This window comes from Chiloscyllium plagiosum, unplaced genomic scaffold (genome assembly GCF_037043375.1).
Source record: "Chiloscyllium plagiosum isolate Xiang-an unplaced genomic scaffold, Cpla_swu_hap1 HiC_scaffold_12, whole genome shotgun sequence".
NCBI lineage: Eukaryota > Metazoa > Chordata > Chondrichthyes > Orectolobiformes > Hemiscylliidae > Chiloscyllium > Chiloscyllium plagiosum.
Genome location: NW_028270150.1, coordinates 41,601,375 through 41,627,518, shown reverse-complemented (window position 1 = coordinate 41,627,518; position 26,144 = coordinate 41,601,375). Strand labels below are relative to the sequence as shown.

Here is a 26,144-nt window from a genome sequence, read left to right as displayed (position 1 = left end):
ATGTTTTCCCTCATGGGACAGTCTAGGACCAGATAACATAGTCAGAGGTGCCAATTTAAGATGGAGATGAGAAGGAATTTCTTCTCTCAGAGGGTTGTGAATCTTTGGAACTTCTTGACACAGAGACTGTGTGGGCAGTGTCCTTGTGTATATTTAGGGCTGAGATAGATAGATTCTTGATCAATCGGGGAATCAAGGGCAATGGAGAAAGGGCAGGAAAGTGGATGTGAGGAATGTTGCATCAACCATGACCCTATTGAATGTTGGATCAGGCTCATGGAACTGAATGGCCTACTCCTGAGCTTATTTCTAATGATCAGTAACAAATTTTGAAGATAGTGTTGAGTTTTCAGTGAAATGGGAATTTCTCCAATTTGTTTTATCGTTGAGCCAGAGGTTAGGCGAGACAGTGAGAGACAAAGGGAGAGAGAGCAATCTTTTCAGTTCTGTTGCCAGAACTACATCAGTCTTCTCACTACCCAAACATGCTTGCCTGAAATATAGTTCAATTGTATATTCATGAGTCTGACTTCACTGTTTCCTTTCAAGCTGGTTAATCTACAGATAACTTTCAGCCCCGTATGTAAAAATTCCAGAAAGGTGTAAAAATATGAATATGTTTCAATTATTTGATGACATGTTAATTTCTGTTCAAATGTGGTCTTGTTTAGTGATGGTTTAAGAGCTTGCTTAAATAATTAATTGTGGTCAGGTTATCACTACAGCATTGTTTTTACCACTTTACAACCATCTTATTCCTTGTAGGTTCTCAGGTGTTGAAAATTAAATGATGAAAGTTGAAAAATTGATTATCCATTTTATCATTCAATGCAATGTTTAACAATAATGGTCATTAAGTAGGTAATTTTATAGTAAAGTCAAGAATTTGAAGACAATGCATTTTAAGGACAAATCACTTGAGCACAGAGTTCAAACAAACCTTTACAGTTTCCCAGTGTACCAACCGTAGGAAGAATGACCACACATGCAACTTGCTGACTGTGTCATTATTTACAAAGCAATACAATTATATTCTGATAAACCTTTACAGTGATGTTATTTCCCTTGCCTCTGGAGTAGATGGAACCTGAATCTAGGCCTCCTGATTCAGAAGTAAGGACACTACCAGTGCACCACAAGAGCCACAACAAAACAGTGCATCAGTAACCAGCAAAATGATCACAGGTGAATACTTTGACTTGTGCTGGTAAAGTCACCCTTCTTAACTAGGATGAACATGTCTATAATCAGTGCCTATTCACATTGACTGACAAATTAGCATAACTGCCATAAAGTTAAATAAAAGCAAAATACTGCCATTGCTGTATATCTGGACTGAAAACAGATAGTGCTGGAGAACATGAAGGAGTCAGAAAGGTTATATTGTAATAAATTGGATATGCTGATAGTGTTGTATGAAGAGGGTTGGGAGGAAGCTTTCATTTGGAGCATCAACACTGATTTCAACCAGTTGGCCTGAATGCGTGTTCCTCTGCAGTCCATCAGTAGCTCAATGTCTATAGCTTGATTTGGAGGTACTGGTGTTAGACTGGGATGTACAAAGTCAAAAAATCACTGGTGTGTATACTCCACAACTACCTGATGAAGGAACAGTGTTCCGAAAGCTAGTGCTTCCAAATAAACCTGTTGGATGATAACCTGGTGTTGTGTGATTTTTAAGTCCATAACTTGCTTCACTATCCCCCTCTATTGGTGAAACAGGAAAATACATTTGACACAAGTTGCCATTAAAACAATGTGAATATTTCTCATTGAACATGTGAACATTATTAACCCTAATAAAGAAAACCAGATTCATGTTTCTTCACATATCATTTGGTAACATATATGCAACCAACTAACTGTTGCAATATCAGCTTCTCAGGTCTACCATACAAAAGCATTTTAATAATTTTATGATGGTGACAAAAGAAGTAGCTGAAAATGTGTTGCTGGAAAAGCGCAGCAGGTCAGGCAGCATCCAGGGAACAGGAGAATCGACGTTTCGGGCATAAGCCCTTCTGCACAAAAGAAGTAATCAAGTAATCCATTCTGGCAGAGTCATGATTGAAAGTGAGCTGCGGTGACTAAGGTAATTGTTTTAAATTGAAAGAAAACATTTATAATTATCTATGGTGTGTTGGTGTTTATTGGTATGGGGATTGAGTTTTGAAGTCACGAGGTCATGCTTCGGCTGTACAAGGCACTGGTGAGTCCACACCTGGAGTATTGCGTGCAGTTCTGGTCACTGCATTATAGGAAGGATGTGGAAGCTTTGGAAAGGGTTCAGAGGAGATTTACTAGGATATTGCCTGATATGGAAGGAAGGTCTTACGAGGAAAGGCTGAGGGAACTAAGGCTGTTTTCTTTGGAGAGAAAAAGGTTGAGAGGTGATTTGAGACGTATAAGATAATCAGAGGGTTAGATAGGGTGGACAGGGAGATCCTTTTTCCTCGGATGATGAAGGCTAATACAAGGGGACATAGCTTTAAACTGAGGGGTGATAGATTTAGGGCAGCTATAAGGGGTAGTTTCTTCACTCAGAGAGTATTAGGGGCATGGAACGGCCTGCCTGCAACAGTAGTAGACTCGCCGACGTTATGGGCTTTTGAATGGACATTGGACATACATATGGATAATAATGGAACGGTATAGGTTAGACATCAGAGCTCATCGCAACATCAAGGGCCAAAGGGCCTGACATTAACTGTAACATTCCATGTTCTATATTTTGGTGCTATTGCTGTGCAATCGTTAAATGTCCCCTGAACAATGTTCATCCAGGTACTAAAATTTCTAAGATCACTTCCCCAGGAATGTTGAAATCCGATTTTTAAAAATAAAGTAGGTCACAGCCGGCTGTTGTGGTGAGCGGGGTTAAATTGTCTGTGTGATACTATTAATGTGAGTTGGTGTGCATTATCCTACCACCATGTTGTAGGATCATGCTTGTTTCTGGCAGCCTTGTGACAAGATAAAGTTACAGCGAGATGTTTCTTAAATAAATTAAGATTTCCTTCACCTCAGCAGACTCTAAATTTTGTTCAATAGTGCAAAAATGCAAACATATTATATGGTGACAGAGTTAAAAAATATTGGGAAGATCTTTGCTTTACTGAAAAACTTTGAGTGGGCCCCAGCTCCCAATCTAGCACAAGTATAGGTAAATCAGTGTTGAGGATTTACAAAGTCAAAGCCACATGATACCAGGTTATAGTCCAACTGGTTTATTTGAAATCACAAGCTTTCAGAGTGCTGCCCTTTCATCAGGTGAACTAGAGGGAAGTGCACAGGCAGAGATCTTAGTGTATAGATCCAAAAGCTTGTGATTTCAAATGAACCTGCTGGACTACAACCTGGTGTTGTGCGACTTCTGACATTGTCTACCCCAGCCTAATACTGGCACCTCCACATCGAGGATTTCTGAGTTTTCTCAGTACATCTGGCCTCACCGCAAAGCCAGGCAGCGACTAGTGCCTGGGGTCTGCTGTGAAAACATGCAATAGATGTCTTTTAAGAAAAATCAAAGAGTGTTGATATCACTGATATTTTAGTCCATTTTGACATGGAGCTAACCACTAACATTGTTGCAAATGTATCTTTTGCAGGACTGGGAGCTGTAACCTGCAGAAAAATGAAAACAACAGACTAGTTCACTATGCATCTTGTTCATTGACAGAAACTAAAGAGATGCGCAATGATGGAAAAAGAAGCATTAGTTGCTACAGGAGCTTGTGAAAAGTTCATAGATTATATGTTCTTGGTCCTCAAGATAGAGGCAGACTCTTAGTAAGAAGCATAACCTTTTTATGAATTAGCAAAAATGTTCCCCTGATTACAAGATTTAGATTGAAAATGATGAGATTAGTTAAAAAGACAGAGTATACAACATGGAAACAGACCCTTGGATCCAACCAGTACATGCCGAACATAATCTCAAACTAAGCTAGTCCCACCTGTCTGCTCCTGGCCCATATCCCTCCAAATATTTTTATTCATGTACTTATCCAAATGACTTTTAAGTGTTGTACCTGTACTGGCATCCACCGTTTCCTGTGGAAGTTCATTCCACACACAAACCACTTTCTGTGTAAAAAGGTTGCCTGTCATGTCTTTTTAAAATCTTTCTCCTCTCGCCTTAAAATATGCCCCGTTGTCTTTAAATCCCCAACCTTCGGGAAAACATCTGCCATTCATCTTATTTATATTCTTCGTGATTTTAAAAACCTCTATAAGGTGATCTCTCAACTTCCAATGATCCAGTGAAAAATGTCCTAGCCTATCAAGCCTCAAACTCTCCATTCCCAGCCACATTCTGGTAAATATTTTCTGAACCTTCTCCAGCTTAAATATATGATAATATTTAGTGCTTAAACAGGAATGAGAGATACCTCAGTAGCTGGGATAGCTCTCTTTTATGCACACATTTTAACAGATTGTCAGAAATCCATATACATTCACTAAGTCAGTAAACAGACCATTGGACTGGATGTCAGCTGGTAGAGAAGACATGACGAATCGGGGGAAACTGCTGAGTTACGGTATTTGTGCCCGTAACTCTCTCATTCCACAGTGTAACAACTCCGATTATTTCCCAGCTCCCCGAGCATTGAACAAAGACGTTCAGAGAGGCTACAGTATTCTGTCCATAAGTTCTGGGAAAACAGCAAACTGTGGCAGATGCTTTGCCCCCTATCCCTACATAGTTTTAATTGAAGAAGTGGAAACCTTTACATTGAAATCAACCACAACTTTACTGCTCCTCGGATGCTGCCTGAACTGCTGTGCTCTTCCAGCACCACTAATCCAGAATCTGGTTTCCAGCATCTGCAGTCATTGTTTTTACCACAACTTTACCAGTGTCCATTCAGCAACTGAATTAAATCAAAGATACACAGAAACCTGGTTAACAATGTTCTCAGGTCAGAGGATGGTTATCAAACGTGCCTCACAATCACAACAGAGAGAACAGCTTACTGTACTTGTAGAGTTACTCATCTGTTATGAGATATTTGTCTTGTCAAGACTCCTGATACTCAATATATTGCAATAATTGCACTCAGGGAAACTGGGTAACATACATGTGGAGGCAAAGCAAGACATTTTGATTAGTGGCCATGTCTCCTTAAATCATTGGAAAAGATTATATCAAGTTGTATTTCTTGCACTGTTATAACCAAGAGATAAAAGGACCATTGATGTCATATTTCTTTCTATTAAGGGAATATCTTGGGACAGACCTCTTCAAATACAGAGGTAAAATCATTTTGGTGGTAGTGGACTACCATTCTGGATGGATAAAAGTCAAGGAACCACAGGGTCACATGTCTGAACCAGTGATCAAATTGCTGAAGGAGATGTTTGTAATACTTGGAATCCAAAACATTGTAATCTCAGGCCATGGGTGACAGTTTGTTAATGAATACTTAGAAAGTTTGGGGATGCTGCAGAGAATGCCTTAAATGGTGGGGAAACAGTTCTGAAGAAAGCAAATGTTTGCTTACAAGGTAAAGGGCTGAGGCAGCAATGCAAGGCAGCTATTTAGGGAATGATCCCAGAGTGGGACAGGAGGGGAGAGAGTGTACAAACATAACAAAAACAGCAAATAGGGTCAAGGAGGAAAACTGATTTAAAGGCAAAAATGATTTATGCTTCGTGGTTGTTTCCTGTTATGGGAGAGTCTAGGACCAGAAGGTATGACCTCACACCCATTTAACCCAGAGAGAGGAAGAATTTCTTCTTTCAGAGATAATGGAATTCTTTACTGCTGTCAAGACTAGCTTGTTAAATATATTCAAGGCCAAGATAGATAGATTTTTAATCCTGAAGGAATTCAAAGGTTTTGGGGAAAAGGCACTAAAGTAGAGTTGAGAATTATCAGATCAGCCATGAATTGAATGGCAGAGCAGAATTCACGAGATGAATGGCTTAATTCCACTCCTAAACTTTATAACCCTATTGTCATGACATCATATGGATTGGACCATATTACTAGCTCATGGAGATCCTCTCATGCCAATTTTGAAGCAGCAAGAGTAGCTCATGCAGTGAAATGATTGCTGAAAGAGAATGACAGCATTTCTGAGCTCTCATCTAACTCCACACCACCATGATTTAGCTCCATGTGAACCCAACATGTGGGAAGAAGACCAAGAACTCAATTCCCTACTCTCATACAAACATTCATGTCGCATGCACAAGATGATGACTTGAAAGAAGTGACAAGAAAGTGAATGAGACCTGTTCCAGTCAGATGTGGAACCATGGCCAAACATCACCAATCGTACACCTACCAGGTTTCCAATCAGGAGACCCTGTTCAGATTCGAGATCAAGCTCATTATTGACAAGTAGTGGAACTGATACCCACCATCTACCTTATTCAATCAGAAAATGGTACACTGCAGTGCAACCGAGGGGAAGCAACACTCTACAGTTGAAGCAGTTACTAACACAAACAAGCCAAACAATCTGCATCCATTAAGATATCCAGATGACAGCCTGATCTAGCGTGATTTGTCAATTCTCCTTCTGTCCAGCACAGTCTGTGAGCCTCAGGTAGCACTTGAAGTCCCAACCTCCACCAAAGAAGCTGAGAATGCATTCTGGTAGACTCCTGAAACAGCACAATGTTTATTCCTGCAAAAAAAGAAACTGAAGTCAGAGACGTGGGGAAAGATGAGATATGGTTAGTGGATTCAGATATTCAGGAGAACTGTAGCAAAAAATATATTAAATTCTCCATAAGAGCAGCTTTAGGATTTGCTATCTGTAAGCTATTGATTAAATTACTGAATTGCCTTATTTGAAGGGGCCGGGGAGATTTTGAAGGATGAATACATCATTACAATTTCCAGCATATATCTTATTCACATGGAGAATCTTTTGCTTAGTGTCACACACCATCTGCACAATCAGATGTCTTTCCCGATGGGGAATTGAGTATTGACTTTTTTTTTATTTGTCCACAGGATGTGAGTGTTGTTGGCTGGGTCAGCACTTGTTGCCTGTCCCTAGTTGCCCTTGGTGGTATGCCACCTTCTTTCATTGCTGCAAACTGATTATTAGATTAGATTAGATTGCTTACAGTGTGGAAACAGGCCCTTCAGCCCAACAAGTCCACACCGACCCGCCGAAGCGTAACCCCCCCATTCCCCTACATTTACCCCTTTACCTAACACTACGGGCAATTTAGCATGGCCAATTCACCTGACCTGCACATCTTTGTGACTGTGGGAGGAAACCAGAGCACCTGGAGGAAACCCACGCAGACACGGGGAGAATGTGCAAACTCCACACAGTCAGTCGCCTGAGTCGGGAATTGAACCCGGGTCTCTGGCGCTGTGAGGCAGCAGTGCTAACCACTGTGCCACCGTGCCGCCCACATTATTGTAGGTAGATCCATAATAGTGTTAGGAAGTTCCAGGATTTTGACACAGCAATATATTTCAGGTTGATCTCCCTTGCCGGTGGTGGTCTTCCCATGCATCTGTTATCTTTGTCCTTCTAGATGGGAGTGGTTACAAGTTTGGAAGGTGCTACTTAAGGAGCGTAAATGAGTTGTTATAATGTATCATGTAAAAAATACACATTGCATATATGTAATTGAGAGAGTGAATGCTGAATATAGTGGATGAGATATGAATCAGATAGGCACTTTGGTCCTGAATGGTGTTGAATTTCTTGAGTGTTGTTGGAGCTGCACTCATCCAGGTGGGTGGACAGTATTCCATAATATTCCCGATTTGTGACTTGTAAATGGTTGACAAGCTTTGGTGTGTCAGTAAGTGAGTTCACAGCTGCCAGATTCCTAACCCCTGGCCTACTATTGTAGCCATTTTATTAATATAGCTGATTCACTTCAGTTTGTGGTCAATGATGACCCCAGGATCTTGATCATGGGGCAATCAGTATTGGTAATGCCATTGAATGCAAAGGTGAGTTGTACAGATTCTTTCTTTTGAAGTTGGTCATTGGCCCTTGTGGGTGTGAATGTTAGTTACTATTTATTAGCTCAATCCTGGGTATTTTCTATGTTGTGCTGTACATGGAAATAGATGGCTTGAGTATCTGAGGAGTCAGGAATGCCACTGAACGCTGTGCAGTTATCAGCAAACATCCCCAGTTCTGGCCTTATGATAGACAGAAGGTTATTGATGAAGCAGCTGAAACCGTGGGACCTAGGACACTTCCCTGAGGAACCCCTGCAGTAAATATGGAATTCACAAAGTGGGTACCACCTATTGCACCCTCAACCTTAAGCAAACCAGCCATCCCTTTAAGCCTCACGTTAATTTTCATTGAAACGGATCCATTGCCCAAACTCTCCAGTAAAAGGCATGTCCCTGTTGACTATCCTAGCTGAAATTACAGATGTGCCTTTTGCTAACTGAAATGATGTAGTCTCATAAAGATGGTCATTCACCCTCAGCCAAAAGGGTCTGTGGGTGGATCAGTTGAGAGTATGATCATCTGAAATGCTAACCTTGTATCCCTCTCCATAGATGCTGCTTGATCTATTCAGTATTTCAGCAATGTCTTCATTTCCCTCATTCCAGCATCTACACTATTGTTTCCCCACATTAAGAGCTGCATCTCTCTCCTTTTCTTCATTCTTGCTTTTCCTCTGCTATAACAGACATGCAATAGTATGCCCAAAAAAACTGTCATACCTACTTCTGAATAGCTGTCACTATGGATAGATGTGGGTGAAATGCTCTTAATTTGGATTTCTCATTCCCAGAAGCAGTGGATGCAATTCCCAAGTCAAAACACAAAAGTCACTCAAAAAACATTTTTTGAAACTCTTCACACTCCGCAGGTTCAGAGATACCTCACTTCCACCTCTCAGATAACCCCTGAACCAGCTATACCTCAATACCTTCATTCCAAGAGAGACCTAAGACGTGCAGAGTGTTTTTTGAATGGTAAGAGATTGGAAAGTGTAGATATCAAAGAGACTTGTATCTTTATCAATAAGTCACTAAAGGCTAATGTGCAGGAACAACAGGCTATTAGGAAAGCAAATGAAATGTTAGCCTTTATCTTAATAGGGTTTAAATACAGCAATAGTAAAATCTTGCTTCAGTTGTATTGGTTAGACTGCACCTAGAATACTGTGTGCTGTTTTGTTCTCCTTATCTCAGGAAAACATTATTGATGTAAGAGAAAGTACAGCATAGGTTCATTAAAATTGTTCTTTGGGATAAGTGGGACTGTCCTATGAAGTGAGATTGGGCAAACTGTGCTTGTACCCTCTGGGGCTTTGAAGAATGAGATGTGATTTCATTAGAACTTACAAAATACTTAAAGGGATAGACAGGGTAGATGTTTCCCCTAGTTGGGGAGTGTAGAACCAAGGGTACAATTTAACAAAAAAAAAATGCCATTTAGGACTAAATGAGGAATTTTCTTTACCAAAGGCTTGTGAATCTTTGGAATTCCCTACCTAAATGTCAGTCTTTGCGTATATTTTTGAGGATATTAGGTTTCTGATTTCCAAGGGAGTAAAGTGATTGTGGAGACAATGTGGATAAACAGCATTAAAGTATTTGATCAGCCATGATTGTATTAAATGGCGGAATGGGCTTGATGGGCTGAATGGCCTACTCCTGTTCTGTTGTTCCTTTCACAGAATCTCTGTAAGTGCAGGAGGACATTCAGCTCATCGAGTCTGCACCAAACCTTCAAAACGCATCTGACCTAGACGCAGCACTCTGCCTAATCCCTGTATTTTCCATGGCTAATCCATCTAGCCTGCACATCCCTGGGCACTACACGGCAATTTACCATGGCCAATACACCTATCCTGCATATCCGTGGACTGTGGGAAGAAACCCACACAGACACAGACAGAACATGCAAACTCCATACAGACAGCCGCCCAAGGCTGTTGTCGAACCTGATTCATTGCATTGTGATGTTAATAATAATGAATTCAGGACTGCAGTGGTACTGACCCTCATTACCAAATGTAATAAACTCATTCAGATCATGGCAGGTGGTTAACAGCAAGGTCAAATCACATTAGGAACCTCAGGAAGGATGGACTTTGCTTTTGAAAACTGGCAGAACAACCTCAGCATAGTTTGCCACTCAAAAGAAATGACATCCCAATTGTGTAATGGGAAAACACTGGAAATGTTACTGTAGGAATGAAAATATTTATGCTGTAAATGGTGTTTAGATGTATATGACATCAAGTATACATTATTAGTGCAGTCATTGTCACCACTTTAATGTTTATTTTAGTGCTTTAATCAGGACAGTCCTTTTAACATAGCAGAAAATAAATTACAGTACTTAAGACAGGTGGAACCATAAACTAACACTTTTCTTTCCATGTTTGTACCTAACAGAAAACACTTCTCCCAAGTAAATAATATAAAAAGAAAAATCCTCTCCTTTCAAAATTAATGCCCACTACTGTGCCATAATTCCTTCTTACAGCAGAAACACTTCTTAATCAGTCAGGTGGCGAACAAACAACAGCTACACATTGTAGTCTCTAAACCATTTTCATCTACACATTGTAGTCTCTAAACCATTTTCATCTACCTCTTGATAGGAACATAGTCACATAATTATGGACAACTCAAAACGCATCAAAATATGTTTCCTTCGTGATCAATCAGTAATAACAGTTTAATTTTAATAGTTCAAACAAATCACAATTACCTTTTAATAAAGCATTTTCCCAGAAATAAAGTCTTGCAACTCAAAGTAAGAGAATTTCTAAAACACAATCTGTAACAGGTCAAAGCATAATACACAACTGCAAAATGATAAAACATTTTTAAAAATGTTTTGTTTTGTTTAAGTGCTTTCCTGACACAATACTAGTACAGCAATTTACAAAAAGAACACATTTATATATGTGAGGACTTCTGCACACAAGTACAAAGTGCCATACATGCATCTTTCGGAAATAAACAGAATATCATCTTGAAATCTTGTCAGGCATATTTTCCTTGAATTTCTTTCTCTTGCACCATGACTATTTGCCTACCGCTTTCAGCAGGAGAAGAACAAAATCCTCTATGGGTCCTTATTATTGGTTGATCGTTTATTTTTGAGGATTGCAAGAATAATGGGTGGAATGCGTGTGTATCGCTTTTCATCCCAGCCAAATAGTAACTTCTGTGGTAAGGATTCCTCGCACTGGGCAGCCTCCAGGCCTTTGCCACAGTTCTGCTGTGAAGCAGTTAACCCATTTCTTCCTGTTGATTAAAAAGCAATTAGTGAGATGAGCAGAGGCTAATGACAAATTTGGTATCTAATTGATGACGATAATACTCAGTTTAGATATAATCTTGTGTTTCAGCACTGACAGGGCAAATTTCATAGTATTGGGTCAATATTACACCTGAATAGGCTCGATTCCATTCATTGATGTAACTCAAGTCAAAAATGCAAGGAATACTAAAATATTCAAGCTAAGCCTTTCTGAATGTTCACATTTTAACTATGTCTGGATTTTGAGTCAGCTTCTGTGCATTATTATGAAGAGATGCTCCTGCAGAATGTAACAAATGTAAATGATCGGCCTATTTAGTGGGAGGTGAAAATTGCAGGATCACAAGAGTCAGATGGAGACAGCAGTGTAATTCTGAAAGCTTTGCAAAGGTTTAAAAGGACTCCTAACCCAGCAGCAGCCATTGCAAAGGCTGAGTAGTGTGTGGTGTAAGAAGGGACTAATGGAAATTTTGCATAAGGACCTTCCTATTGTACGTTTGAGAATAGAGGTAACAAACTTCCTTCAGATTTCAGTGAGAAGGTGGAAAGTGCTCGTCTCACTAGTAGCATCCCTCAGATTAATTATCAGATAGGACGAAAGTAATCACTGGTTGGTAGCCTGCCTCAGGAAAGCTGTAGAGTTGGAAGCAACATCCCTAATCCTCTGGCTTCACATCAACCTGATCAAAAATTACCTACCATCATTATAATATCTACTTACTTGCCTACATCTATACCAGGAATATCATCGCATAATTGGACGAACAGCAGCTTGGCTCAGGGCTGCCCAATTCCTACATTGGCACCTGTGCTGATGCTGCTGCTTTAACAAGGTTACGCTGTCCTTGTTTTTTTTCGGAGAGGTCGTAAAAGCAATGATTCTGAAAAGTCAATGTTTAACTACTTGAGGAAGCTTTCAAGTTCTAAAAAAAACACTTTTACAATGAAAGGAGATTGGCCGGTTCTCCCAGCTCAGCTTTTCTCTGGATTGGTTTAGTTTTAGCCATCTGACTGTTCACTGAAAGCAGGCAGTTCAGGATGAGGCTGCAAATCCAAGAAACAGCGAGATGGAAGAAGCTGTTCCATACTGAATCTCTCTGCCATCTCTCTCTCTCTCTCTTCTCTCTAAGACCCTGTGTTGGATTTTTCCTTTTTTTGCAAAGGGGTGTTTATGGGGATTGTTGCAAGTATTTGGAACAGCATCACTAAGTTAGGATACTCTGTTGGGTTTTTGGATAGGTTAAGTTATTCTACATTCTATTCTTGTTTGTCTGTGTTTCATTTGGTAATCTTGCAAATAAATTCTGTTTTGTTTAAAACTAAGTGGGTGTGCCAGCTGCATCACTCCTGGAATATCCGCTGTACACCTGCTTAAAACAACTAGTAAGTTGGGGTCTAGGCTACTTTCTTGAAATGTTTTGAGGGGGTCTGGCCTGGTCCATAGCATACGTGAAACAGGCATTAAGCTCCTCAAAATGAACATATGCAAGGTCCTAACACCTGCCCATATGGCAGCTATGCCAAGGCCTGAAAATTGTACAATATTAATAAAGACAGGTCCATGACCAATTTCTACCACTTTATGTGATTGTTGCTGTACACCAGTCTGGGAATAGCACCTTTAGCAGGAATCCAAAGTACTTTCCTTCCACAAACAGCAATTACTAGATTAGAATAGCTCCAGATTTGGAGGGTGACAATAAAATACTACTTACCATCAACAGTTACGAGCCTCATCTGCATTGAAAGATGAAGCGATCTGGAACAAAACCATTTGCAGGCTTTGGTTGGCAACTCCAGTATGATATAGTTTGAGTCATTATCAATACATACAGGCTAAAAGAATGAGAATTAAAGAATTGCAAAATTAAAAAGAAGGGAGAATGACTATATGAAGATCTCAGTAATTAATCCAGAAGGCAAAACTCCAAGTCCTTAAGAAAATGTCAATTCCAGTTATTCAACGAATATTCTTTGTAAATGCTTGGCAGTATAGATCTTTAACATTGCTAGAAGAAGACTAGAAGTTGAAGTTTTTTATCTTGTACTTATCCAAACTAGAATGCAAGAAACACACTTGGAATAAAAGACACTAGTTTATGCAGCATGATAAGAGGTGCTAATTAGTTGTACCATTATCGACATGGAGATGCAGCAAGAACAGTTAACTGTCAATTATAATCCTCAGACTAGGCAGGTAGATTCTGATTGGTCAGTGCATTGCCCTGAGGATGCAGCAGAGATAGGCTGTCCCAATAACCTTTTCTTTCAAATGTAAGTGTATTTTCCTTTTGACTATATAAAAGAGGGTGCTGAATGTTTATCTATGTAGCTTCAAGCAAATGTATTACAGTGCAAGTCTGGCTGATAATCTTAAATTAGTTTCTGGTGTAACATCAGCACAGTTCGGTCTATCTAATATATAGTGACCAATAGCAGAAATTGCATCGAATGGTGGATATTTTCTGAGGCTTCTAATCTCAGGCTAGGCTTGCTGCCAGTTGTGAGTGATCAATGGGATATATTGGTTAATATGGTCCATCAGTAGCTGGTGTATGGGTTTCACACCTGGCATCACATTGGTACTGAAACCCAAATCACAATGCAGAACAACCTCGATTATCCGAACAAGACAGGCAGGGAGTATTTTGTTCGGAGAACTGAGAATTTCAATAACGGATTGTTCAGATAATGGATAGCATTTTTACAGGACCATGAGATCTTGTTTGGATAATCCGAAATTCGGATAATTGATGTTTGGATAATCGAGGTTATTCTGTACTCAGATGAATGGTAGGCGAAACATATTTTGCTACTATCAAGTCTCATTTTAACAATGCTTAAATGCTCATTCTCTTTCACTGTCTGCCTCCCCCATCCTTATAGAAGCCTCCCATCTCTCCTCTAAGGTCCCAAATAAGTGATAACTTTTCAAGATTTCCATACTCCCCTAACTCTAACATCAAAACTCTCCCTAATTTTAATTGATGCACCAGTGGAGGCCATGCCTTCAGCTACCCAGGCCTTAAGCTCTGGAATAGCCTCCCAAAACCTCTCTACGTCTCTAACTCACTTTCCCCTTTAAGATGCTCCTAAAAGATCTACCACTTTGACCAGAGCTTTGATCATCTGATCCAATAACTCCTTTTGTGGCTCAGTGTCATAGTTTGCTTTATAATGTTTCTATGAAGCAACCTGGAGCATTAAGTTGTTAGAAGTAGCCTGAGCAGATAGTCTTTAAAGAAAATTATAAGTTGAATGGTATTGTGACATGTAACTCATAAGCAAAATATAAGAAATGTGCATGTTCAACAAATTTAATATCGAGCTGACTGCTAACTTCATATGGTCATCAGAACACTAGGACTGGGACGGAGTCCATAACACATTTGCTGCAGCTTTTAAACCACAGTGACACTGTGTTTTCCAGAACTGATGCACAGCACTTCAGGCCTGTACAAAATGTAGGTTGCTCGTTTCTTTTTCAAATTTAGATTATATTGCACAGAAAAAATAGACAAGCAGAGTTGAAATCTAGTGGGAGTCCCAAATAAGTCTGGACTACTGTGAAAAATTAGTCCATGGTAACGAGTCAAATAATACATTGTTGGTGTTGTGCAAGCAATCTGGCTATTAGTTCTGTCATCTGCAAGGGGACACTGCCAAAAAGGATTAAAGAGAGGAATGCAGGAGATAAGATCTGAAGGTTAATACCATGAATTAAAAGCCCTGGTGAACATTTCTATTAAAAAAAATCTCGATAGTGATGATTTCCTGAGCCACTGTTAGGTTCTTGGTTTGTCATTATCTTCCAGTGGTTAATGCACTGCATACATGCTTATTCTAACACTTGCATTAGGTATTACATTTTTTAGAATGCCAAATCTTTCATACAAGCTCACAGTCTTTCAATATTGAATATGCATGACCATGCTGCAGTGTGACACCCATGTTGTTACTATTTGTTCAGTGGACAAGACTAAACACCTGAAGAAGGTAGTGGCAAGTTGGCACTTGAACAACTACAGTCCTCAGGAGGTAGAAACACCTATCGTTCTACCCATAGCCCTCCACCATCTTCTCCAGGCTATTAGGAAGTGTATTCCAGGATTTTGTATATCTTGAAACTCTCAAGTTAAAATCTTATATTCTATATTTACTAGCTATATAATACATAATGGGTGGCACAGTAACTCAGTGGTGAGCACTACTGACTCACAGGACCTGGGTTCGATTCCAGCCTTGGGCGACTGTCTGTGTGGAGTTTGCACGTTCTCCCCTTGTCGGCCCAGGTTTCCACCAGGTGCTCTGGCTTCCTCTCACAATGCAAAGATGTGCAGGTTAGGTGGATTGGCCAGGCTAAATTGCCCATAGTGTCTAGGGATGTGCAGGTTGGGTGGACTCGACGTGGGAAATGTAGGGTTACTGGGATAGGCAAGGAGTGAGTCAGGGTGGAATGGTCTTTGGTGTGGCCAAATGGTCTGCTTCCACCATGTAGGGATTCTATGACACACAACAGGCTGCAAAATAGATTCTGGTCTGTCACTCATTGTGCCTATTAAATTGATACCATCACAGGATTACTGGGTAAAAATGTGGAGTAATCTGATTAGCCATATGCTAACTGAATAGTGGAACAGGCTTGAGGGGCTGAATGGCCACCTCATGCACCTAATTTCTATGTCATTTGTATGTTTGTAAGATCAACATTCTGTTTGTAAGGTGTGAACTGTCAGAAGGCAGAAATTACTCCTTAAATATTTTTGGGAAGCTTCTACATAGCTTTGATTGAATAAGGATATAGAGGAATGTGGAACTAATTTTCTTCTAATAATTCCAAAATGTATCTGAATAACAGCATGAATGAAATGCACTTACTTCATATTTAGACCATTTGCCTTTTCTGAGAGTAAGACTGAAGTTCCTCCCTTCGCTTTGAAGCCAATCTTTTTCCTTGTCACCTAAGAAGAACACCAGGTAGGCACCTAACAGCTTGACCTCTTTCAATGTCTCCTTATTCAGTGAATTCTGGAACTCCAGCTCAATCTCTTCTTTCCAGCTGACTGTTTGTACAGGCACAGATACTTGAGTTTACAACAGAATCATAAACAACTTGACACTGCTGTTTTTGTTTCTATGTGATCTAAGGTACTCTAAAGTTATGATTTATCATTATATCCAGAACAATTTTATACAAATTTAATTACAGCCATTGATGTCTGTTCCTTCAGCTGACTCTCATTGTTTTCCAGAAAGAACGCCAGGAGAGATGCCTTGAATACATTCATTCAAAATCTCTTGACCAAGAAATGTTGTAAACAAATGAGAACTTACTTGCTAAATATATTTTCCACCCCATACGTTTACAATGTTGTTTAACTAGCACATGAACCCCCCATGATGAAAATGGCACTTGGATCAATTTTTTTCATGAATTAAGTATAACCTGAAATTAATTAATACATTTTATGATTTACTAAAAAGCACATGGTGATTATCCAAAAACACTGTTGTTCAAGTTACACCTTACAATGAATAGATTTTCAATGAAAAATTACAAGGCCACAGAACTGCACTACTATGCTCATTCCATTTGAATGTGTAATTATGCCAACAGGCTGTGATTTCACAATATGTTGAAGTGTTACAATGAGAATCAAACTGTTATTCTTATTACTCAATTTGGGCGGACATCAGGAGCATAATATACAACACTGTCCTTCGGAGTAGCTTAATCTTGCAGTTGTGGATGCAACAAAAAACAGAAGTAACACAACTTTACGAATCAGTATTCCTAAAGTAACAAAATGCAACTTCAATCCATGCATCTGGGAATCAATATGGGCTCACTGCTTTTTCCAATGAATAACAGTGGCAACTTGAGAATCTAAGACGGAGAAAATTTGCTCTATTAAATTATATCTTTTTAATTCAACACATTGTGATAAACTGCAATGATTATTCTGTTCATAATTATTTGGCCTGAAAGGATGGTGGAATTCAACATTGACTTCTGAAGGGAACTGGACGTTTACCTAAAAATAAAATACTCGAAGGGCTAGGGAGAAACAACAGGGAAGTAAATCTAAAATCTCTTTCAGAGAACATGCACAATGCATGATGGACTGACGGCCAGGGATTAGTCCTGTATGATTCTATTTTGCAACCTTTAACCCAAGGCTAAAGCTAGAATGCATCTGCAGTTTGGACATTCTGTCAACATTCAACTCATACCTTACAGAATCAAAGAGTCACACAGCACAGAAATAAACCTTTCAGTCAAATGAATCCATGCTGAACAACATCACAAACTAAACTAGTCCCACCTACCTGCTCCTGGTCCATGTCCTGCTAAATCTTTCCTATTCATGTAAATCTAAGTGTCTTTTAAACATTGTAACTGTACACACATTCACCACTTCCTCAGGAAGTTCATTCCACATGTGAACCTCTGACTGTCTAAAAACGTTGCCCCCAAATCTTTTTAAATCTCTCTCCTCTCACCTTAAAAATATGCCCCCTTGTCTTGAAATCCCCCATCCTAGGGAAAAGACACCTACCATTAATCCTTTCTACATCCCTCACGATTTTATAAAGGTCACCTCTCAACCTCCTACACTCTGGTGAAAAAGTCTCAGTCTATCCATTTTTTCTTTACATACTGAGCAACATCCTGGTAAATCTCTTCTAAACTCTGTCTAGCTTAATAACATCCTTCCTACAATAGGGTGACAACAACTGGACACAGTATCCCAGAAAAAAACCTCACTAATATCCTGTACATATTCAACTTGACTTCCCAACTCCTACACTCAAAAGAACTGAGCAACGAAGGCGTGCCAAATGCCTTTTTATCCTCTCTGTCTATATATGAATGCAAACTTCAAAGCATTATGTACCTGAACCCCTATGTACCTTTGTTCTATAACACTACCCAATGATCTACTATAATTATTCAAGTCCTGCTCGTGTTCATTGACCAAAATGCAATACCTGTCTTTATATTGAGAGCATGGTGCTGGAAAAGTACAGCAGGTCAGGCAGCGTCCAAGGAGCAAGAGATTCAACGTTTCAGGCACAAGCCCTTTTTCCTGATGAACACTGCTAGTGACAGGCCTCCAGTCCAAAAAGCACCCCCCACCACCACTCTCTATCTCCTGTCATTAAGCCATTTATGCATCCAATTGGCAAGTTCACCATGAATCCCATGTGACCTAACTTTATTCATTAGTCTACCATGTGGAACCTTTCCAGAGGCTTTACTAAAATCCAAATAAACAACGTCTACTGCTATTGGTCATCTCTTCTGATTTGTTTAACATTATGCTGATAATGTAACTGCATATTTATTTGATTTTCATCGCAATTCTTCTAAGTTAACTGTTATGGTGAAACTCAGATAAATCACTGAGAATGGTTTCAGATATTTCTTCACTGCAACAATGACTGTTTATTTCCCAATCTCTCAGGGTTCTATCTTGGAATAATGTTTTTTTAATCTCTCCAAAACCATTATTTGAGTTTAAGTATTAAAGACTGAGCTCTGTAGTTACTATCACAGTGCTTACATAATAATCCTATTCATCTAGCATTTTCTCAGGTTGCAATACTGACGTTACAGAAATGCTAGGTATTGTTCTGCTCACCTTGTATTAGTGGCAATTTTATTACTCGATGTGGCGAGTGCAGATTGAAACGTGGTTTGGAATTCAGTGGTGTTGCTCCCTTCTCGGCATCACACCAGCTGAAGATAGACGTGGGCAATCTAGTCTGTAAAAAGGCTTGAAGGATTTGCCGTTCCCAAGTATTCAGACAACCCTGTGAGCTCACCAGCGCCATCAGATCTGACTTGTCTTCAATCTGCTCTATGAGCCCCAGCCTTTCACCTCCAGCATCAGCTTTCTTGGTGACCCCTCCACTTCTCCTTGAACTTGAGAGGTATTTGCAGAACGTGTCAATGGATAAATCCCCCTTTCTGAGAAGTTCACCGACCTGACCTGGGTCTGCCCGCCTTCGACAAAGCACTTTACCATTCAACATCTTAAATACCTTTCTGCTCCAACCAGACGATGAGCTCCTTACACTTTCCTCACCCACAGTGTAGGTTTTTACTGGATCGATGGGAATCCACAGAACTAGAACCATGCAGCTCACTGCCAAAAACTTACAGTTCAACATGTCTGGTCCCATTTTTATTTCCCTCTTGAGTTCTTTCTTTCAATATTTTTGTCTGGCCGGTCCTCCTCCAAGTCTTTGTCCCTAATTTCCCTCAATTCTGTCTTGATTTCACTATATGGCTCCAAGTGCTTCAATTGATTCCCTCACTTCCAAATGCTTCAGCTTTGTGTCCTGGTTCTCGACTTCCCCCCTCCAACGTTTCCAGCACAAACTCTACCTCTGCGATTCCCTGCATCCAAGAGCACCTCAACGCCTCATCAACCTCCTGGTTTCTCTGCTCAGCCTGGAAACCTCCGCTTGCTATCTGCCTCACAATGCAAGGATTCACACGCTGTGATTAAATAGTTCCCCTGTCCTCTCTGTACAAGGTCTGTCCAGGAATAAAAACTGGCAATCATCAGCATGCACAAAGCCCACCTAATTGCAGAAACCTATGTCTGGGGACCTGCACACGGTGTGCTGCTGAGTGACACGTGTGTAAAGGTGGGACGCCTTGCTGAGATGGAGCGGCTGGTCATAACCCAGCCCAGGGTCACTATGCAGACAGAGTCTTGGAGCCTTAAAGTCTGAACTTGTGCACAAAGTCCTGAGCGACCTAACCTCTTCTTGGAGAAATTGCAAACATAAGCGTTTAAGCCCTTGTATTACTCTGAATTTTAAAGTTTACAATTGTGCACTCAAATTTAGCATCCCCAGCTCCCCCTCATGCACTTGCAAAAAAAACCCCAGAAGAATGAAATGCCCTAGATTCTAGAGGATTTGTTCTTTTGTTCTTCTGAAGGGTCGTTTTGCAATTTCACGGTTTTGGATTGATTGTCCATATTGTTACTAAGTCATTAGCGCCAAGGATTTTTCAGGAGTGAGGGTTATGACCATTGACTTGGGTCATTCAAAAACTATTGATATATTTACTCTGCTGAATGAACTATGTCAGAAAAATACCCACTTCTAAACGTGAATATATGAAGATCTGGTTAAACATTCTAAATATATAAATATTCTGGGTAATCTAATGATTCCTGCACACAGTAAGAGATAGCTTGCTTTCTGCAGCATGGGGTGGAACCAGACAACTCACTGTACAATTTTTTTCATCAGGTATGCAGGAAATGTTTATGCAAAACCATCCCAATATTGCACCTGACAGTACATGTTAACATCAAAGCTTAAAAACACAATCACTTGTATCAGAAATGTTCACACATTAATTTATTCACCTCAAGATAAATGTCTGCAACATTCAACAACAGCAACAAAAACAACAACCTACCTTGATATAGCACCTATAATACAGAACACTTTTGCAGATTTCTCTTAAAATGGTGCATGCGAACGTTACAAATCCAGCCTACTCTTATTGCAGCAACTCAAATTAGTACCACTTTCAAACATGAATAGATCACAAATGAAAGGACACAAACTGCATCTGCATCACCAATATAACACAAGGAAAATATACAAGCATTAAAACAGCAGAGAAAAGATCGGCAAGATTGATCACAGTATTATGAGGAAAGTCTGGAAAAATATATACCTTTCAGCCTTGATGGATAATGTCTGAAAATAGATATTGAGATGGTATTAAGTGGTAAGGAACAGGTAAGTCTGGAAAATTGTTTTGAACTATGAAAGTAAATCAAAAGGCCAAGTTTAAAATCAGAAAAATGCTAATTTAGAAGTCACATCTGGAAATTCTTCAAAAAAATGGTCAAGGCATGGTGGATTCCAGATGGCATAATGGAACCAACAAACTTGGAATCGTTTAAGAAATAATTAAATACTGAAATGGGGATCGGAGTGTGGAATTTGGGGGTAATTCAGGATGAATGAGTCACATTGCGCCAAATGCCCTTTCTCATCTGTGACTGATTTTATGTTGATGTATAGTATAAGTTCAATGTTAAAATCCAGACTGATTCTGAATTGTTCAGGTCTCAGGAGTTCCCGGTCTCCTTTGATCTGGTCAGAAGTCACACAACACCAGGTTATAGTTCACAGGTTTATTTGGAATCATAAGATTTCGGTGTGCTGCCCCTTCCTCAGGTGAAGAGAAGAGAAGCACATGGGCACAGAGTTTATAGGCAGAGAGACCAGTTGACAGAGAGATCAAAAGATAACACAAATGGTGTGAGTGGAGTGTCGACAGGCTGAATACTAAGTCTCTGCACGTGATCAAAAGTGTCAGATGGTGTGAGTAAAGTATCAACTTCTGAATAGCAAATAAGGGATAACCTATAATCCAATTAATTGAGGCAGAAAAATAATTACAAAATACTAAAAATAAGGTGGTGCTGAACACAAACCAAATGGCTGGAATAACATGATACTTTCAAGAGTCACATGCTGAGGGTCTAGTCAAAGTAACAAGTAATCCAAAACTGCACAAAATAATTACAGTAGAGTGATCATTAAAATGTTATCAAGAAGATGGTGTTGAAACAGAACAGCAAGGAAAATTTCAGAAGTACAGAACAGTATGGTGGGATTACATGTAGCGTGACATGAACCCAAGATCATGGTTGAAACCGTCATCAAGGGTACAGAACTTGGCTATCAGTTTCGGCTCAGTGATTCTGCATTGTTGTGTATCTCGAAGTCCACCTTGGAGGATGCTTACCCGCAGATTGGAGGCTGAATGTCCTTGATTGCTGAAGTGTTCTCCAACTGGGAGGGAACATTCCAGTGAGGTAAAAACAATGACTGCAGATGCTGGAAACCAGATTCTGGATCAGTGGTGCTGGAAGAGCACAGCAATTCAGGCAGCATCCGAGGACAGGCAAAATCGACGGTTCGGGCAAAAGCCCTTCACATTCCAGTCTGCCAATTGTTGCAAAGTTTCCAATCATCCATTGTTGTAGCGTCTACAAAATTTTGCTAATACACCATACCTCGGGGCATCCTTGCCGGCAGCATATGAGGTAGACTACATTGGCTGAATCACATGAGTAGCTGCCATGCACGTGGTGGGTGATGTTCCCACGTGTGATATAAGTAGTGACTTATACATCCTGTCTCCACATAATAGCCAATTTAAAAAGTTTGATTTTGTGTATGTAAGAATTGGTGGCAAAGTCTGCATTTATTATTTGCCCCATTTTGTGAAAACTTTCCAAGGGGCAAAATTTGGATTGATTTTGAGTACAAAGCTTTAAATATTGGCGATCACGATGATTACATCCGACATTACTATTGTTATAGATGTTACAAAAGCTGAATTAAAATTTTTGAGATTTAAGAAGACCAAACTTAGAATATTGGAAAGTATTTAATCTAACCAGGAGATTGAATCCTTCATGGTGGTAAGCTTGAATGTAATGATTGAAGCAGAAGTACGAAGCCTGAAGACAAATTTATCTGATTAAATGAGACTATCAGGCAAGTTATGCAATAATTCATTTAATTAAGGAAGATGGCAGAGACTTAAGATGACTTGGGATATCTGATCGGCATGGACGGGTTGGACCGAAAGTTCTGTTTCCATGCTGTACATCTCTATGACTCTATGCCATAACTGAAATGAAAAAAAAACTATCGCAGGTTTAAGAGAAATACATTGATTTTGGACCTATGATTCCCAACACTTTCCACTATTGGAAGGGTCACTTGACCTGAAACGTTTACTCTGATTTCTCATCATAGATGCTGCTAGACCTGCTGAGTCTTTCCAGCAATCTCTAATTTTGTTTTCTCTATTGGAGTTCTTTTGTTCCACAGCTGGGTTATATTTGAAACGATTGAGAATGATTGCTGTGGTCAGTTCACAACTCCATTAATGTTCAGTAATATGAATAACAGGATGACAGAAAGTGAATGAGTTTTTCTCTGACTAGCGATTCCTATATTCCTATGTCCTGCTGCCACCCTAACCCTTTCTATAGAGGTGTGCAATATGCTGGCATGCTTCACCTAACATATTTTCAGACTATCAATAGACCAATAAGACAAGCGTATGCTCAAAATAATTTAATTTTGTTACAGGTCTTCCAAAAAATGCGAGTAATTCTCAATCCATTTTTTCAGGACATTGCTATACAAATGGCAGTAACTAAGTGAGTGTGGTAAATTGTAAGACACCTGCGTTGCTATTATATAGGAGAAAACCAGCAAAATAAAGTAGTATATTTGGATCCCTGCATTACTTCTGACTTAGAAATAACCTATAAATAAGACGGTACATACTAAACATAGCGTTGTTAAAGATCACACTGTTAGAAAATATTTTTCAGATCATTACATCAATTAATATCTATGACCAATGAAATAAGTTAAAGTTCTCAACTTTCAATGACAGCAACATGAAATCAAACATTCCTGCTCCCATTTGCAAAATGTAGCAGAGCATAGCACAGAACTTTTAAAGTATGATCCAGTGATTTATATTCAGTCAGAGAGTGTGGTGCTCGAAAGGCACAGCAGGTCAGGCATCCAAGGAGCAGGAGAATCAACGTTTCGGGCACAAGCCCTTCATCAGGAAATATCGATGCGCAAAATGTCGATTCTCTTGCTCCTCGAATGCTGTCTGACCTGCTGTGCTTTTCAAGCACCACAATCTCAACTCAGATCTCCAGCATCTGCAGTCCTCACTTTCTCCTAATTTATATTCAGTCATACTGATTAAGAAGAACCAAGTTCAGAACTAGGCCTGATGTTGAGGTTCCTATGTTAACCAATACAGTCTGTGTGCCACATTAATTTTGAACACCCCTGAGTTGTAGTCAGGGAAAATACAGACATACAGTAATCTAAAACATAAAATAAAATGATTATAATTTTCTATGTAATATAATAATTTCACAGGAAGGTTTCATTTAGAATAATAAAATAATTAAGGAGAGAATGAATTGACAATTTGTTTCCCTTCTCAATCCTTTTCTTAGGAACAAATCTGTAGGGAAATCACAGGAGTGGTACAGGGACTTGTAGAAGGTGGATATCTTAATTACTTAAATATTGAAGAGGATGAAGGGTAAAGGGATGGAGAATTTTTGAAATACATTCAGGAGAACCTTCTTGACTAATTTTATCTCGAAATATCTAGGAAGGAGATATTGATGGATTTGTTGCTGGGAAATGAGATGCACCAAGTCTTCGGAGGATCACTTGAGTAAGTGTGCTCATCGTATGGTTTAGACTAACAGTGAAAAAGAGCAATGTAAAATGAAGCCTCTGAATTGGAATAGGGCCGAGATTAACTGGCATGAGAAGGGATCTAGCCAGGAAAAAATTGAATTAAAGACTCAAAGGAAAAGTAGTAATCAAAAAATAAGTCATTGCTAGGGTTTCATGTTCAAGTTAGGTATATTCCAACAGTGGGAGAAGACAGGAAATGAAAGTCTTGACTCCTTGGATAATGAGGAAGAGAGAATATGGCTTTGTGACTGGTGTTCATATTGGGGGTGGGGGGGCCGTGGAGGGGCGGGGATATGTAGCAGAGGGTTTATCAGTGCAATGAGTTGTCCAGATAGAGAAAGTCCAGACAGCTCATTGGCACTGATAAACCCTCTGATAGAGAAAGACTGATGGATTGTATCAAATGGCATGTCCTTTTTTCAATTAGGAGCGGGAACCCGGAAGTCATCAACAAGGCTTCTGGGAAGGTAAGAGGTTTGAGTGGAGAAGGAACCCGACAAGTGTAGTGTCTCCCACCCTCCATCCTCCTCTAACCTAAAAAAAAGGACTCAGTCGGTTGAACAGGTAAGCTACTTAGTGTTCTTGTTTTGGAGACTAAGTGTAGAGTAATGGCAGCGCAGGCGGTGGAATGTTCCTCTTGCAGGAAGTTTGAGGTAGGGGTGACCACCGATGCTCCTGCTGACTTCACCTGCAGGAAATGCAGCCAGCTCCAGCTCCTCACAGACCACGTTAGGGAACTGGACCTGGAGTTGGAAGAACTGAGGATTATTCGAGAGACTGAGAGGGTTATAGATAGAAGCTACAATGACATAGTTACACCAGAGAACAGAGGTAGCTGGGTAACAGTTAGAGGTGGGAAGGGGGGGAAGCAGGCAGTGCAGGGATCCCCTGTGATCGTTCCCCTCAACAATAAGTATACCGCTTTGGATACTGTTGGGGGGAATGACCTAGCAGGGGTAAGCTGCAGTGAACGGGTCTCTGGCACGAGGTCCGGCTCTGAGGCCCAGAAGGGAAAGGGGGAGAGGAGGAGAGCGCTGGTTATAGGAGATTCTATAGTTAGAGAGACAGACAGGCGATTCTGTGGACATGGGCGAGACTCTCGGATGGTTTGTTGCCTCCCGGGTGCCAGGGTCCGAAACATCTCGGACCGTGTCTTCAGAATCCTTAAGGGGGAGGGAGTGCAGCCAGAAGTCGTGGTGCACATTGGCACCAATGACATAGGTAGGAAGAGGGGTGGGGAGGTCATTCAGGAGCTCAGGGAGTTAGGCTGGAAGCTAAAACCTAGCACGAACAGAGTCGTCATCTCTGGGTTGTTGCCGGTGCCACGTGACAGTGAGGTAAGGAATAGGGAGAGAGTGCAGTTGAACACGTGGCTGCGAGGATGGTGTAGGAGGGAGGGCTTCAGATATTTGGACAATTGGACTGCATTCTGGGGAAGGTGGGACCTGTACAAGCAGGACGGGTTGCACCTGAACCAGAAGGGCACCAATATCCTGGGAGGTAGGTTTGCTAGCACTCTTCGGGGGGATGTTTAAACTAATTTGGCAGGGGGATGGGATCCAGACTTGTAGTCCAGCAAGTAGGTTAGCTGTTTTTCAGGAT

General features: G+C 40.2%; 1 long non-coding RNA gene across 1 annotated transcript in view; it reads left to right on the top strand.

Moving 5' to 3' along the window:
- The window catches only part of LOC148148525 (uncharacterized), a 93,397-nt gene that overhangs the window by 12,158 nt on the left and 55,095 nt on the right, over window positions 1–26,144 (top strand). Inside the window, exons 2-3 of the long non-coding RNA XR_015758836.1 lie at window positions 24,451–24,516; window positions 24,970–25,106. This is a non-coding gene — a long non-coding RNA (uncharacterized LOC148148525). The remainder of the gene's footprint in view (window positions 1–24,450; window positions 24,517–24,969; window positions 25,107–26,144) is intronic.